General features: G+C 39.5%; 1 protein-coding gene across 3 annotated transcripts in view; it reads right to left on the bottom strand.

Moving 5' to 3' along the window:
• LSAMP (limbic system associated membrane protein) overlaps nucleotides 1-17,285 on the bottom strand; it is a 660,813-nt gene that overhangs the window by 57,925 nt on the left and 585,603 nt on the right. The window lies entirely within an intron of this gene.

The raw sequence follows: 17,285 nt of genomic DNA, 5'->3' as shown, positions 1-17,285 counted from the left end.
AGGAAACAAGGGAATCCAGGTTTAGAGAAGGCTCTAAAGAACTTGCCCCAATATACAATGTTATTAAAGAGAGCTGAGGTTTGAACCAGTCTGTTGGCTTCTGGAGCTCAGGTTCCTAATGAGTCATGTCTGCTTTTATCATTACAGAGCCGTGAGATGCTGTCGTTAGCTGGTCTCTCAGCTCTCAGAATCTGCTCTGTTTCTGTCTACTGAGTATAAAATGGGAGTTTGAGAATGAATAACAGGGCATTTCCAAAGCCATACAGCTCAGTTCTAGATGAAGAAAGTAAAAGACAGCCTTCAGGGGTGGCTCAGTGGGTTAAGCCTCTGCCTTTGGTTCATGTCATGATCTCAGGGTCCTGGGATCGAGCCCCATATCAGGCTCTCTGCTCAGAGGGGAGCCTGCTTCCCTGCTTTCTCTCTCTGCCTGCCTCTCTGCCTACCTGTGATCTCTGTCTGTCAAATAAATAAATAAAATCTTAAAAAACAAAAAAAAGACAGCCTTCAGTTTTTATAAGGTTTGTCCACTTAACTTCCTTATTAAAAGAATCTAATGAAGCAATAAATGAGGAAAAAAACCCTGATAATTTAGAAGTTTAGCACCACCTGCTTACATACAGGGCCCCATCGAAGCCACGGGTGCACACACAAGCCAACAGGCCACAAAGGAGCTACAGGGACAGTACAGAAGGGACTTCCATATTAGGAAAGACTTACTGGGAGGAGTGAGTTTTCCGGAAGTTGAAAAACACAAGTGCAGAAAATCAGAGCTGGCAAATTGTGAAAGGGTGTGGCAACCTGGTGAGCCTGCTTGAAACAGAGTTTTCCATGCAGGAGAAATGAGCAGCGTGATGTGAACGGTGGTGTGAAGACTCTGGATTGACAGTGTTTGGTATCACCACATCTCAAGGTACAATGGAGCCTTCCAGAATCCACAAGATACAGAGTAAAATGGCATTTTTTATCATTCTTTTTTTCCTTCCTTCCCCCTTCCTTTTCTCCTCCTTCCCTCCCTGCCTTTTTGCCTTCCTTCCTTCCCTCTTCTCTCTCTCCTTCCCTCTTCTCTCTCTCCTTCCCTCTTCTCTCTCTCCTTCCCTCTTCTCTCTCTCCTTCCCTCTTCCTTCCTCCCTTCTTTCCTTGCTTCTCTACCTCCCCCACTCCTTCTTTCTTTCATTTCTGGAGGAATGATAGATTTCATTTCTTCTTTCTTACATTTCATTTCAGTGTATAAGCATGGAGCCCCATGGACATTCTATTTGTCTAAAGTCCTTTTGGGCACCTGGGTGGGTTAAGCATCTGACTTTTGATTTGGCTCAGGTCACTATCTCAGGGTAAGGAGATTGAGTTCTACCTCAGTTTCTTTTTCTCCCTCTCCCTCAGCGCCTCCCCCTGGTCCAGCTCTCTCTCTCTCTCTGAATAAATAAATAAATAAATACTCTTTTAAAAAAAATGAAGTCTTTTTAATATCAATACCACTTACATTCAGTACCAGCTACTTGGTGCTAAATCCTACATTGTATTGTGCTAAGCTGCCCTGTGAACTGCTGTTGAAAGTGGGGCTGGTTCCCCAAGGATGTCAGATAGTCATCATCAATCCTGACTAATTGGCAGTGGCTGCTGGGAGGATGACATTGAGAAGCAATCCGAGGCAGCGTCTGGGCTCAGTGGGAAAGAGTGACAATGTCTGTGAGTGCAGAAGAAGGGAATGTGTGCCACATTTGGACTTTCATTTGTCCGGGGCCTCCTGTAGCCCATTTGGATTTTCTTCAGTATGAACTGTATTCTAATGCGGCGTGTATGTTGAACGCTAAGGACTACCTGGGTTTGAATGCAATTGGCACCACTTGGGGAAATTAGGAAGGAGAGCTTAATCTCCAGTGGAGATAATGAGTTCCATTCTTCACCTGGTTGGTACCAGGTTTTCTTGGAACATCCTGGAGAATACATTTTTCAGGCACCCAGAAACACAGAGTTCCTAAGAGACTGGGGCTACACATAGAATAAATGTGTACTTATACATCAGTGGGAATTCAGACCACTGTAGGAGAGACTGCACATTTGTATGACATAGCATGATGTCATAAAAAACTGGGACTCACTGTCTTCATTTTTATTTTCCTAAGGGTCTGGGGAAGGACAGGCAAGGAGGTAAAACTGGAAAGAAACAAAACAACACTAGTCCCTTGGAATAAAATAAAAATAAAAATGCCAGCAGGTTTCTGTTTTCTGGATGATTTCATCCCAAGGGGGTGACGTAGAGATTAGAATTGGTGGTCAGAGGCAGCAACAACCAAGATCTCTCACCACCGCCATCAGAGCCAGCCGGGTGTCATGTGACCTGACATTAGCACATCTGCCCCAGCTGAGGACGAGCTATCCAGAGATGGGGAACAGCGGTTGCTGTTTTCAGGAGTCACATAAATGAACTGGCCTTTTGTAAGTGAATGCCCTAAACTCAGCAGGACAATTGCACTGCAGAGAGGTGGCTAGGCGTAGTTTTTGTGGCCGCCACAGAAGCCTTTGAAAGGTAATTAAAACAAGGCAGGCAATAACCCCATCTGGCCCTCTGCCCTTTCCTTCTAGGCCCCCACGTTGCAGTGACCTCATTTGGGCTCACCCCCAAATCCTCGCCTCACTGCTCCGGCTAGCCTCGCTGCTGAATGAGCTGTTCGATCCAATTTCGAGAATTGTGCTTGCTTAAAGTCAATAAATAAGTAATGAAGAGAAAAATGGTGTAAGGGACTGGGGGGTAGGTCAGAAAAGGAAATGGTTTAAGCATGAACGGAATTGATGTTCTTACAATGTTCCCATTTAACACAGGGCGGCAGCTCTGGGCCCCACACAAATAACCCTGAGGAGTCTGGCAATTCGCTTCTTGCTTTCAGCCCAAAGCGTAGGAACTAGGAATCACCCCCTTCCTTCGACAGTCGGCTTGGGTGGCAGCCCTGTGTGTACCAGCACCCCTCAGTCCTGGCCCCGGGTTTTTTGGCCTTTCTGCGAAGCAGATGGATTGCAGCAGGAGTGAGGGGCCCAGCTGCGGTGTTGGGAGCCCTGGCGGCGTGGAGGTGGAGCAGGGGCGAGGCGCGCCTGCTCCGGAAAGCAGTGGTGGCTCTCGCAGGCCGGGCCCGTGCGCTCCTGGACCGCTACGAGGCTAGTGGGCCAAAGCTTAATAGGAAAACAGCAGCGATTTGTCTCCACTGCTATTTATGTTTCAAGCGCGTGACAGGCTGTCAGTGCAAGTGAGGGTCGCTGAATTTACTGCCTTTCAGATTACTGCCACAGTCTACGACTTGACAAGTCACTTCATTTAAAAAGCACTGCATGAGGATGTTTCCTCCACTTCTTTTTAAATAAAAACAAAGGCAGAGAGAAAGGCCACCACAGAGGTTTAGAGAGATGAAATGCAGAAAGCCCAGCATACTGGCCAAGCCGGATGGGAAGGCACTACTTTCACAAAGTCCCCTTAATTAAAGGGGCGACTGAAGAAAAGGGATGACCCGGAATTTCTTGGTTGGACTGATTTGTGGACTGGATGACATTTTAAGTTGGGGGGAATAGGTAATAAAATATAGTTTTTATACCTGTTGAGTTTGAATCTTTTCAAAACAACTGGATATAAATGGAGAATAAAACCACTTATATTTTTGCACTTCATTTCTTTATTCATTTGTTTTCTGAGGTCTTTATAAACTGAGGAAGATAACTGTCGACAAAAATAAGAAACTAACCATCTAGGGGGTATAGGGGAGAGAGATGATGCCTCCAAATGCTAAATAAGATTAATAATTCAAAATATAAATGTTTAGTCTTAAAGACCTAAATACTTAAAAACATATATGCAAGTGGGGTGTGGTCTGAAAAACAGTGTGTGGCTTCTGAAGTACAATTAAAAACCGTAATTATAAAAACTAGGAAGTAGAAATTATCACATGATCTCTCTGATATGAGGAATTTGAGAGACAGGGCGAGGGGGGGTGTTGTGGGGAGTAGGGAGGGAAAAAATGAAACAAGATGGCATCAGGAGGGAGACAAACCATAAGAGACTCTTAATCTCACAAAACAGACTGAGGGTTGCCTGCGGGGAAGGGGAGTATGGAGAGGGTGGTTGGGTTATGGACATTGGGGAAGGTATGTGCTATGGTGAGTGCTTTGAAATGTGTAAGACCGATGATTCACAGACCTGTACCCCTGGGGCTAATAATACAGTGTATGTTAATAAAAATAATTAAAAAAAAAGAAATAGGAAGTAGAAGAAAGATATCATTCCATAACTCATATGGAACTACATTCTCATCAGGGATAAATACAATGAAAGAATTCTGGAAGGCCCTGACTTTATTTCACATGAGTGTGAAATGGATTAAAAGGCTTTGGAAATTATATGTGAACCAGCTTCTGACAAAAAAAATTTCATATAGTGGCGCCTGGGTGGCTCAGTGGGTTAAGCCTCTGCCTTCGGCTCAGGTCATGATCTCAGGGTCCTGGGATTGAGCCCCGCATGGGGCTCTCTGCACAGTGGAGAGCCTGCTTCCCCCTTCTCTCTTCCTGCCTCTGCCTACTTGTGATCTCTGTCTGTTGAATAAATAAAGAAAAATCTTTTAAAAAAATTTCATATTTTCATCAATGATTTTAAGTACTACTCCTATATATACTTTGGCTTATTTCTTGATTTTCTTGTTTTCTTAACTCTTTTTGTCCATTCTTGGGATTGTCACCCACTATTTTTATTTTTAAAATTTTTAATCTATGTTAGGGGAGAGTGGATAATAAAATGAATTTTTATACTTGTTGGATTATACCTGTTGAAGTACCATAAGTTTTCTTTTTTCTTTTCTTTCTTTTTTTTTCTTTTTCTTAAAGTAAACTCTATGTCCAACCTGGGCTCAAACTCACAACTCTCAGATCAAGAATTGTACACTCTTCCAACTGAACCCTGGGAACCCCTCTACCATGGCTTTTCATACATTTTAATTAAAGATACAAATAGTCATTTCTCAGAGTTTTCATGATTGGTTCCATATATCTTTATCAGATGAATTTAGAATTATCTTCTAAATAAAGCAAAAAATAAATATTCAGCTTTTCAATTTGGTTTGTATCAGATTTTTAGGTTTATTTATAGAAATATAGGTTTATAATCATGATTCTGTCTATCCAAGAATAAAATATCACACTTAAGTCTTTTTTATTCATCCATCAATTTTTTTCCCAAGTCATGAGAATTCTACATTATGCTTATTCTATGTTATGTTTTCTTATTTCTAGTAAATAAGGTCCCTTTTTACTATTATCTAACCAGTATTAGCCATATTAAAAAAATAGTTTTATATATCAATATGTTAAAACTACCTACCTAATAAATGATCTTTCTCTTTTATTGTTGCTAAATGGTGTTGAAACTACAAATATAGGCTATCCCTTGTTGAGGGAAAAAAAAAGTTTCCTCATATTATTCACCAAAACAAACTCAAACATGCCAAATAATTAAAAATTAAACTGTATGAATATGAAAAGAATAGACAATAATTTGATAATATTGAAGGGGGAGTACCTTCTAAGTAAGTCATGAAACACGGAGCCCTAAAAACTGGATTTAGTTTAACCACATAAAAAGTAAACATTTTTCTGTAGTACAAAACCTTCATCAAGAAAATAAATACATAAAGGAAAAGATGAAAAGTGTACTTATAATAAAAAGGATATAAAAGGGCCACATTTCTTCCAACACTGAAGGTTTGAAGTCAGGAGGCTGGTCTGACTATTTGGGGAGACAGTGTGGCAATATCTCTGAAAGCTGAGCACACACACAGCATCTAGTAATTCCACTACCATGTTCAGCGATGTTCCCAGCAGCACTGGAAACACCTATACCATGTAAAAAGTAAAAAAACTGTTGCACATTCATAAAATAAAATACCATAGAACAAAGACAATGACTGAATGACAGCTGTAAGTGGCAATATGGATAATCTCCCAAATGTAATGTTAGGTGAGATGAATAAATACAGCAGAAAGCTCCTTGTATGAAAATGGCAGACAAGCAAAACTAGTCCATGTTTTTCTGAAATGCTGTATAGTTGTAAAGTTATAAAACTAAGCGAGGAAAGGATTATTACAAAATATTTGCATTATTATAGCTAGTATTTATTAAATGCTTACCATGTGTCATGCTTTTTGTATACATGTATTCACTTAATTAAGAAAATTTAGTTTATGCAATGCTATCTAAGATATATTTATAGGATATTAGTTATGGTTTATCTTGTTTATGTTAGAAAAGTTGTAGTCACACATAAATATATACATTCGTATATACGCTTTTAAACACATTGGCTTGTATACGTATACAACGTCTACATAATATTGGTGGCCATCTTCTGGATTATGGAGTGGGGAGGGTCAGAAATGTGTAGTCAGGGAATCTCCTTTCATTTTATGCCCTCCTATATTGCTTGGATTTTTGACATAAATCATATGTTACTTTTATATTAAAAGTTTTTTTAAAAATGGAATTGTATTTAATAATCCCAGTATAGGAGAAAGACATATTCACCCTTTTGGCTGTCTCCTCAGGGTAGGTTTCTCATAATGAAAAAGACAATCTCTGAGATTTTTCTATTTCTGGCATAAGGAGAGAAGAATTAATATGAAAATTACCAAATGACAGAAGGAATGCCAAAACCAAATGAGAGAAGGAATACCAGCAAGGAAGTTGACTTATAGAAAAATAAAACAATTCTCTAATTAGCTGAACAATAAAGAGTTTTAATGACCACACGCACCCACTGTTGGTTCTCCCCTATCCTCTGAACTGTCTGACTGTTGCTAATAAGAAATCGTGACCTGCAGGGCCAGCCTCCTCTGTCCTGAAGTACAGAGATGCAAGCCCAGCTTTCCTTAGAAGCTCTTTCTTCACAATTGAGAGAGGTTTGGACCTCAGCGTTGACACTGAGGTGGTGGGTACCTATATGCACTCTCAGATACTTTTTCCTTACCTACCATTCTCCACTCTGCACACCAGTTTGTTTGAGTCTTCCGTCCTTGTCACTGGTGCTCAGATTGCACTCCAGACCCAGCTGGGGCTAATGTGGGGCCAAACCATGAACTTGGCCTATCATAATCTAGTTGATGTCTCCTTTCCTCCAAAACTGGATGCTTCTTACTGTATTTCTATCACTGACTAATAGCCTGCTAGCCTAGACATAGCACCATTACCCACAAATCTCTGTGCCCTGCTATGGTTCTAGACCTTGGACTTGAACATTCTGAGAATGATCCCAAGCTGGGTTTCCTTAATGATATGAATGTAAGTCTTCCAAGAAAGGAAAAAGAGGTCTGAGATGTGGATGGAAAGAACCCATCTTTTTCCTAGTTTGTTTCTTCTTTAATGCTCCTTCAGCAAGCAAAACTCAGCTATCTCTCTTTCTCATTGGGAACTTTTAGGTTTGCTAGTGGTTTAGATCCTGCAATAGCTAACAGGCAAAAATTACACAATTATTTCCTTAAAAATATAACATTTATAGAATCCACATGGAGACCTTTCTGGATGTAGAAAGCACGTGATAACAAATACCTGTCATACAAAAATATCAGGCTCAGTCCTTTTTTCCACATAGCACAGACTTTCTATCTCAATCAAGTGCTGAAGTGTACTCAAGCATCACTGACAACTTCCCAGCCTTGTGTTGAAGTCATTTTGTCTTCACTCTTTTAAAGGTCTGCCCCCCTTATTTCTCACATCTACCTTATAAGGATCTCACTGCAACCACACAGAATAACTACTCAGAGATTCAATTGCTTTACAAGATTCTAACCTAGGATCTGTCAAATGCTTGTTTAAGACCCTCAGTAACCGTAAAGTGTATTGAAATCCCACTCCCAAAGTGATAGTATTAAGATATGTGGCTTTGGGAAGTGACTAAGTCATGAGGCTGGAGTACTCATGAATTGGAGTCACGCCCTTTGAGAAAGGACTTCAGAAAGCTCTCTTGCCTCTTCTTCTCTGTGAGGACATAATGAACCAAGAAGTGAGCTCTCACCAGATACTGAACCTGCTGGCGCTTTGATCTCGGACTTCTCAGCCTCCAGAGCTGTAAGAAATGAGTGTTTGTTGTGTAAGGCACCAGTATATGGTACTTTGTTATAGCAGCCAGAACTGACTGAGATAGCATACCTACTCAGCACGCTACCATCCATTTATTTAAGAGCCTCTGGAGACTATCCAAGGATCATGTATTTAGAAAGCAAACCAATTGGACCATGATTATTTATGCACTTCCTAGAAATGGCTTCACTGAAGTGAGACCACAGGCTTTCTATAAAGACTATAAAAAATTACCCTTTTGAACACATTTTCTATGTATTTCATAAACTTCAGTCAAATATGTTGTCTAATACATTACTCAATACTCTTTTTAAATGCCCTCCGTGCATCAGATATTTGCAGAAAATATTTCCTCAGATGGATTTTTAAACTCTTGCCACAGTTTTTAAAAGAAAAAAGTAGTTACGTGAATCAATGTATTTTTTTTTCTTTTGCTTTCACATTAGAAAAATTATGCAAATATCATGTCCAGCCATAGTAATAGCTTATCTCAGGTTCTTGTCAGCATCTACTCCATTGTTTCTCAAAGTGTGACCCATGGACTACCTATATAGGAATCCCACTGGGAGCTTTTTATATATGTAGATCACTGGGTTTTTTCAAAGACTTACTGAATCAGAACTAGCAGAAGAGGCCTAGGAATCCATGTGTTTATAAAACTCCTTAGGTGATTCCTGGACATTCCTACATATGGGAGCCAGCCATCTGATTTTAGTAGTCTGTCATTCAGGGTCACTGTCCTTTTCTTCTCTTAAGAGACTTCAATTAACTTTAGCTGAAAAGTTTAAACTTTGCCCATGATCAGGGATTAATCCAGTTCTTAGATTGGGGGAGACTGAAGGAGAGGAGTTAAACACTCATCAGAAGAATCAACATTCTGCATTGAATGTGACACTCAATTCCCTGTCCTGAGCTAACAACTCAAACTCTACTTGTTGGTGCCGCTTCAGGTCACACAGAACTGCTTACATATACTAGTTCATTTATCTATATAGGCATATTTTTTTTTCTCTTTCCTTACAACTGATGTTGTTTAAAGTTAGCAAAGTTGAAGAACTTTCCCAACATCACATAGATAGTAAAGGGCAAAGCCATGATGTCTGTGTGACTCTAGTGTTTTAACCATTATACCATATTTTAAAAGTTTCAGCTCTCTTCCTGGTATTAGTCTCCATTTTGCCCACCAATGCTAAACACCAGCTTCCTGACAAAAGCCAATGCTGACTACCTTCTGGCCTACCTAGAACTCTAAACAAAGCCTGGGTCCCAATTCCCAATTGTCTGCTGTCCTTTCCTTTCTGTTCTGCAATTCACCATGTTTTGCTGGGCACAATCCCTAGATTTTCAAAGCATGAAAGTAACCAAGAACAGGTCAATTATATGCAAAGTTGGGCAAGAAATTGCAAATTGCCTTTACTGCCTCCATAATGCATGAATTTTGTTACAAGATCTTCTTTGATCTGTGGATAAACTAACTGTGAACTTGCAGAATGACCGATGGATGGCTACTGACCTTCTCAAGCCCTGGAAGATCCTTGAAGAGTAAATTAACTTATTAACAGAGGAGAAATTTAATGTCTTTGGATCATGTTGCATAGGATTCCGAGCTATCCCCTTCCACACTCTTAATAGTTTGGTTGCAGAGTTACACTGAAATTTCATGTGGCCAGCATGAGGCGCAGGCAGATTAGGTGATGCAAAGCAGGGGCTGCCTGCCGGTAGAGATTTGACAGGTTGCCAGGCAGGATAAATTGCCTCAAAGAAATCAAACTTTAAAGCTTAATTATTTTCCTATTAAGACTCTTTTTGCAATGCAAATATTAATGCAAGTGGTTATACCTTTTATTAGTTAACGTCTTAATTCTCAATTAACACCTAAGGGACTTGACAGCCTGCAGGCAATCAGGATAGGTACTTGTGGGAATAGGTTCTGGGAAACTACAAGGACTAGAATGGAAGAAGAGGACACTCCTAGGGATGGGGGGGATCACAGTTCAGATATCACATTTTACACAACTCTGGCTTAGCATATCTGAGTGTTTGAGGTAACTGAACAGGAAGTAGTAAAAACTGAGACAGAAAATCATTCTTATTAATATCTAAATCTTGATATAAAATTAGGTGCAGATATGGATAAAGAGGACATGTCTATACATGTCGTATATACCCCCAAATAAGTCAGTCCTGGAATAGGTATAAAACACACTAAAAGTCTTTAGGACTGTTTGAGGTTATATTAAGAGGTTTTTTAAACTTGCTGATTCATATCTTGATGAGAACAATTAATAGCCAGTTCTTCAGAAGATAGTTGGGTAAATTCTCAATAGAAGGTCTTGGAACATTTTCAGTAAGTCCTAGGCTTTCAAATTTTCTTCGTATTCCCTTCCTTGTATAATATTATAAAATGCTCTTGGTTTTCTGAAGGCTAAACCCAATTATATCAGTATCTCAATGCAACATTTACTGATGAAATTTTAGGTTCCTGGTCTAAAAAACCTTGCAATTTCAAGGTGAAAAATGTTAAGAAGCTCAAATTACCCTCTTTGGACAAATGGTTTTACCTGAAGGCAAACTTAGCCGTGGCTTTCGGGCCAATCATTGACGTGCTGTGGTCAGCTGCCGAGGAGACCACAGGGAAGATGCAAAGGAAGAAAAGTGGGAGGGGAAGGTCCTGCAGCAAAAAGGAATGTAGAGGGAGGTCCTAGAAAGAAATCAAGCAAAACAGACCATGGGGAAGCCTAAAAGCAGGGAGAAAAGACAACCAGACTGTAACAGCCTAGAGTAGACTTACAGATAGGGACAAGGCCAGGCTGTTGGCAGTCAAGGTGGACACAGGTTTATCAACAGAGGTTGGTTGAGCCTAGGCCTGTTCACAAAAAGACTTCATTTGCATATGCCATAAAAATAACCATGCTAAGAAGTGATTGCCTGTCATTCTACACATCTGAGACTAAGTGAATACAAGAGCACATGATTGCGAAGGTGGCTGGGTTAGAAAAGCTTAAAAGTCATAAAAATTTGGCGTGGTCATTCCTGACAACATAGTGTTAACTTTAGTCCTCTTTATAGGACTGGAGGTCCAAATAATTTTTTAAAACCAATATCCCTGATCCTGATATCATTCCAGGTGGTCCAAGGGCTTTAGGTTTAGGCTTTGGTAGGTTACCAAGGCTTTCTCTGCACGTCAGAGATAATGAGAATTTTGTTCCTGTATTCTATTTTTATCTAATGGAATGTTTTCCTAGAGAGCTGTCAAGGGCTGTTATGGATGAGCGCTATGAGACAGGGCCATGGGAAATGAGGAGGATGCTGGTTACCTGTGAACTACAAGGTTTCTAGTGAGGCTAGTTAAACCTTAGGTAGAGCATGTCTAGGTTGGGTTCATGTTAATCAAAAGAAGATGCAATTCCAAAACAGTCAGATGCTTGCTTGATCTCCTCCTTCCCCAATCCAAGCACTGGCCACTGAGAAATCTGTTCTTCTCTCCATCAAGAAGTCAAAGTTGCAATATCAAAAAACAACGTGAGGATGAGAAATATTTAGAAGAAAATAGGACAGGAAGAGAGAGTAAAATACATGCCAGGAAAGCTGGAGAAAGGTCAGTGACTGAATTTGGGTTAGCAGGAATGTGGAATTATTCCCAAAATTAGCAAGAATATAGTCTTTACTAAACGGTCAAAAATATGAAACTTGAGGCACATTTAAAATGAAGTTTGGTAGAAGGAAAGTTTAAAAGTAATTTCACAAAATTTAATTGTATAGGTTTAATCTCCATTTGCTGAAGAAGATTTTTTTTGGTAACTTTTCCACATTATAATTCAGGTTACAGGTTCTCAAAATTTTTCAGGTAGCAGAGCATTCCAAAATCATAGAACTCTTTATCTAACAACAAATCCAAATATGAAAAGCTAAATATTTAATTATGTGATTTATCCAAATTAGACTGTTAGATTTTAATTCAGAAAAAATGTTGTAGACATCAAAATGTTTAAGGATGTTTCTTGGGACAATCTTCAGTCAATAAAGTTCTGTTCAGCAGAATTCTATGAATCAGCAAAAGAATGTCAATATTCCATTTTAGCAGCAGAACCACTAAATTTGGTTTCTGGAACACCGGTTTTCCTTAGCCAATAGTTTGAAAACCATTAGAATACTTTCCAAGGGACACATAAATGCAATTATGCTCAAGGAATAAACTAAAATCAAGCAATGAAAAGGGATGGTAGATCAACTTCTGATTGTCTAAACTTTGATAGCCAGAACAGAACAGAAAGCATATTAGAGAGTTTAATTTGACAACTATTACACACCCTGAACTACTGTGCTGGGAAGATACAACAAAGCCTAGTAAGACAAAAATGGAAAAGAGACCTAACTAGGGAACCATTTTATTGACAACATGTCATCAATAAGTGAACTTGCTTTTCCTATCAATGTTCATTAATTTGAATGTTTTAATTCCTTACCTTTGAATATGATGAACAGTGCCCAGACAATAGACATGCATACAACATTAGTTATTTTCAACCTCTTTCTCTTTCTGCTGCAACTGTCTCTAAGAATTTTTACCTATTAGATTCTGAATAACTGCTCTATATCTGGTGAACCACTTATAAAATATAAGACTGGAAATTTAACATAGATGTCTTTTCTTTTTTTTTTTTCTCAATATTTTATTTATTTAGCTGACAGAGAGAGCACATGAGAGATAGCAAGAAAGAGAACAGAGAGAGAAGCAGGCTCCCTACTGAACAAGGAACCTGATCCTGGGCTCCATCCCAGACCCGAGCTGAAGGCAGATGCTTAACTGACTGAGCCATCCAGGCGCCCCCATAGTTGTCTTTTCTAAACCAGAAACATTTTATTGTGAACATACAGATACAGTTATAGATATCTTATTATTTTACTGATAACCAAAAATGTTTTGGAAAAAAAATGTTTCCTAAGATTGTGATTTATTCTCTTCCATATTTGTCTTAAGTTGGAGCCAACAGAAGTGCAGACAAGGGTTAGCAAACTATGGCCCATGGGCCAAATTTGACTTGTTGCCTGTTTTTGCTTTTGTTTTTAATTTTTTAATTTTTTTAATAAACATAAAATGTATCATTAGCCCCAGGGGTACAGGTCTATGAATTGCCAGGTTTACATACTTCACAGCACTCACCATAGCCCATACCCTCCCCAATGTCCATAATCCCACCATCCTCTCTCTATCCCCCTCCCCCCCAACAACCATCAGTTTGTTTTGTGAGATTAAGAGTATCTTATGGTTTGTCTCCCTCCCTTCCTACCCCCAAAACCCCCAATGTTGCATCTTCACTTTCTCATATCAGGGAGATCATATCATAGCTGTCTTTCTCCAATTGACTTATTTTGCTAAGCATGATACCCTCTAGTTCCATCCACGTCATTGCAAATTGTTGCCTGTTTTTGTACAGCCCATAGCTAAGAATGTTTTTTGCACTTACAAATGATTTAAAAATCCAAAACAAGAATATCTTGCGGCACATGAAAATTATATGAAATTCAAAGTCCAGTATTCATAAATAAAGTTTCACTGGGATACAGCCAGGCATATTTACTTATTGCCTAACGCTGCCTTCAGTGTTTACATGCAACATAAACTGTACAGCCTGTAAAGCTTAAAATGTTTACCACTTGGCCCTTTATGAAAAAAAAAAAAATCTGACAACCTGTGATATAAAGAAATAGATTCAAACATGCAAATTGAAGAAATGCATTTTTCATTGGGCTATTGTGTTTAAATCAGGTAATACAGTAAATAACCACCAAATCATATTTCAGAGATATCGTTCTATGATCTAGGATCTAAGTAATTATTTTCAAATAATTATAGGGTCAACACCTAAGAGTAAACTTTCATTTTAGGTCATCCTAAATATCGTTCTAAAGCAGTGGCTCCCAAGCCGGGAAAAATCATCTAGGGAACATCTTAAAAAGGAAGACTCCTAGGCTCAGCTCCAGAAGTTCTGGTCTAGTAGGTTTATGGTGAGCCCTAGGGATGTGCATTTCAACACAGTGGGGGTGATGCAGAGGTACATTTTGAGTCCGAAAGCTTCACAGAAGCACCCCGATTTACCAGTTCCTCTGCCCTGGCCTCGATAAACTAGCCACCATGTAAAGAAAGCTTTCAGAGCTCTGGCTCTGGGTAGGAAATGCTCTATTTTCTGGGGAAGAGACGGCTGCTCTTGCTGTGGAGTTGTTCCCAAGAGAAATGCAGTAAAAGTTAGAATCAGACTAATAGCCTCGTAGCCGTTTCTTTCTAAAAAAGCTGAAAAGGCCCCAGGCATTTCTTTGGCCTGCTGGAGAGATGGTGGTCACAAACCTGTAAGGTGCACAGCACTTGGATCCCACAACAGAGAAAATCCATTATATGAAATCACACGCAAACACTCAACAACAGGATGGGAGAGAAATGTGCAAGAATCAGTCGTGGAGCTTTCAAACTGTGAAACTAAAAATCATATTTCTGAGAGCTGAAAACGTTCCCCTTTGAGAGTGGTAGTATCCCAAATTCACATTAAAACTCTTTCTTATTGTGTGCTTCCTGGGAGTTCTTAAAATTGAAGCTCCATAGGAAAAATGGCATGACATTCTCATAGGGACTAACAGCTTGGAAAGGCCATACAGTTTGTACCCTGAAATATAGAGATTCCCCGCCCCCGCCCCAAACTTATTTTAAACTTCCCTCTTTGCCCTGGGTCAATACTCAAGACTAAGAGTAAGTCTGTTCACCAGGGCCAGAGAAAAAGTGGCTACAGGGAATCAGAAGACAATCATCCTTCGAAAGGCGTAGCCCTGGGAAATCAACCTCACTGTTGAAGATTCCAAAGCCCTAGAAGGTCTTGGGAAAGGCAGGGACTTAAAGGAAAACAATATTGGCCGTGCAGTGCTGGAATAAGAAATACCAAATACAGGAGATCCCTGCTTAAATGATTCCGCTGTACAAAGAGCTGCTCCACCCAAAGAAAACCAACATGAAGGTAATGTGTGTGTGTGAGAGAGAGAGAGATTGAAAGAGAATGAGAGGAGGGAGAGGCTGAAGGAGAGAAAGACGGAGAGAGAAAGCATCTCCAAGTTCCTACTCCCTTAGCTTTTTCTTTCTGTACCTCACCTGAAGGTGTCCTATTGCCTGACTTTCCAGGGGTACTGATGAAGTTTTATAAGAGTCTAGGAAAATTTAAACATCTATGTGATTGAGCAAAGCAGGAATAGCGTCTGCTTTATAAAAGCTAGGAAAAGGATGGTTCATACATCAATCCTTTTGCCTCAGGACATAAAGTGATTGCCAGCTGGACTCAGAAACCTCCCTATACCACATAGCAGAGTGCCTTGTGAGAAAGAAGAAAGTTACAAGCTGCTTAGAACCTGTGTACAGCTTGTCTAGTAGTGTTGAGAGGATGCTGCTGGTTCTAAAAACTCAAAACTCTTGTGCCAAGTTGTCATTCATCTCTCAGCATCTCCCTTTTTACGTCCTTTTTTCTTTCTTCTTCGAGTTTTATTGATTTACATACTCTGTTATTTCTGAAATTCTGAAAATGACTGAAGAAAAGTAAATATAAATACCAAGATAAAAGGCCTCATGAGAATGAGTGAGAAAGTGATCACATGCAAAATTTTGGGGCAAACTTATATATGTGTGCGTGTATGTGGTGTGTGTGTGTGTGTGTGTGTGTCTACATGAAATAGGGAAGGCAGGAGTCAAGAGGATCTCTATTGTTCAGGATATTTTGTTGTCTCTACACTCCCAAATCAAAGACATCTAAATTATTTATCTTCCAGTGTTTGGATCAGCTTGAAATATCCTCTGGGCAGGTAAGATTTCTCCATCTGTCACCTTTAAACATCACCTGGTGTCTACTTTAGCTCTTGAAAGTTGGCAAAGACAAGAGGAAAGGCTTTGGGGATGAAGAAGGGGGTACGAGTGAGGGGCAGACAGGAGAAAATCGGAAACAGGATCTGGAAAAGAGAAGGTGTCTGATTGCCAGGAGGACAGCAATAGGAGGTGGGGAAGGAAAAGACCTGAAATTCTTGCAGCTGGAAAAATGGAGAGAAAGTTAAATGGCATGCAGAATGAAAATAAGAAAAGGAAGAGAAAAAAACCATAAGCTTTCATTGAGTGAACACTACGTACTAAGAATGTCACATCATTTATATTTCTTAACTGTCTGAAAGTTCTGAATAAAGCATTATTATCTCAAAAGATGAGGAAACTGAAGCTCAGAATTATTAAGTATAAGGCCTAAAATCCTCACAGGAAAGAAGAGAACTGACCACTGCTTCAACAAATAAATATTTACTGAGATCAGGCATGTGCTAAGCAGTTCCATACAAACATGTTAATTCAGGAAATATAATGTCACAATGCAGTTACAGTCCTGGTGAGGACCAAAGATCTGAATTCATTTTTCAAGATCATAAAGCTAGTAAGTGGTGGGGTGCCTGGGTGGCTCAGTGGGTTAAGCGTTTGCCTTCGGCTCAGCTCATGATCTCAGGGTCCTGGGATGGAACCCTAGGTTGGGCTCCCTGCTTGGCGGGGAACCTGCTTCTCCCTGGCTCCTGCCCCTCCCTTTGCCCCCCCCCAACCCCCCGCTCACAGGCTCCAGTGTCCCATCTCTCTCTTTTTAGCTCTTTACCTCATGTGCCCATGTGCTCTCTCTCTCAAATAAATGAATACAATCTTTCTCTCTCTCAAATAAATAAACAATAAAATCTTTTAAAAAATAAAGCTAGTAAGTGACAGAATCAGGATTGGTCTAGCTCTAAAGTCCATACTTTTTAAACTAGAGAAATTCTATTTCAGAAAACATAAAGGGGACTAGAATGAAAGGAGATATGTAGCTCAAGATGGAAGAAATCTAGAAAAAAAAAAAAAGAGAGAGGCATGTATCCTAAAATATGAGATGTTTGGTGATGAAAGTCTAATTAGATTAGATTTGAAAACTTTTGATATAGCAAAAGATTCAGAGAATTTGCTCTAGCATTTCCATTTAATTTTTCTGATCATTCTACCTTATTTTATACTGTTTCATTTTATTTTACAAAATAAGGAAGCTTGAATAGTATAGCAGCCTTGATACTGGATTTAGAGAACCTGAGTTTAGAGTTTTGTCATTATCTTCAGACAAGTCATTAAAAATCTCCAAAATTCACTTTCCTC

This window comes from Mustela lutreola, chromosome 2, assembly GCF_030435805.1.
Source record: "Mustela lutreola isolate mMusLut2 chromosome 2, mMusLut2.pri, whole genome shotgun sequence".
Lineage (NCBI taxonomy): Eukaryota > Metazoa > Chordata > Mammalia > Carnivora > Mustelidae > Mustela > Mustela lutreola.
The sequence above is the reverse complement of the archived record's forward strand: the minus strand, read 5'-3'. Positions and strand labels throughout refer to the sequence as shown.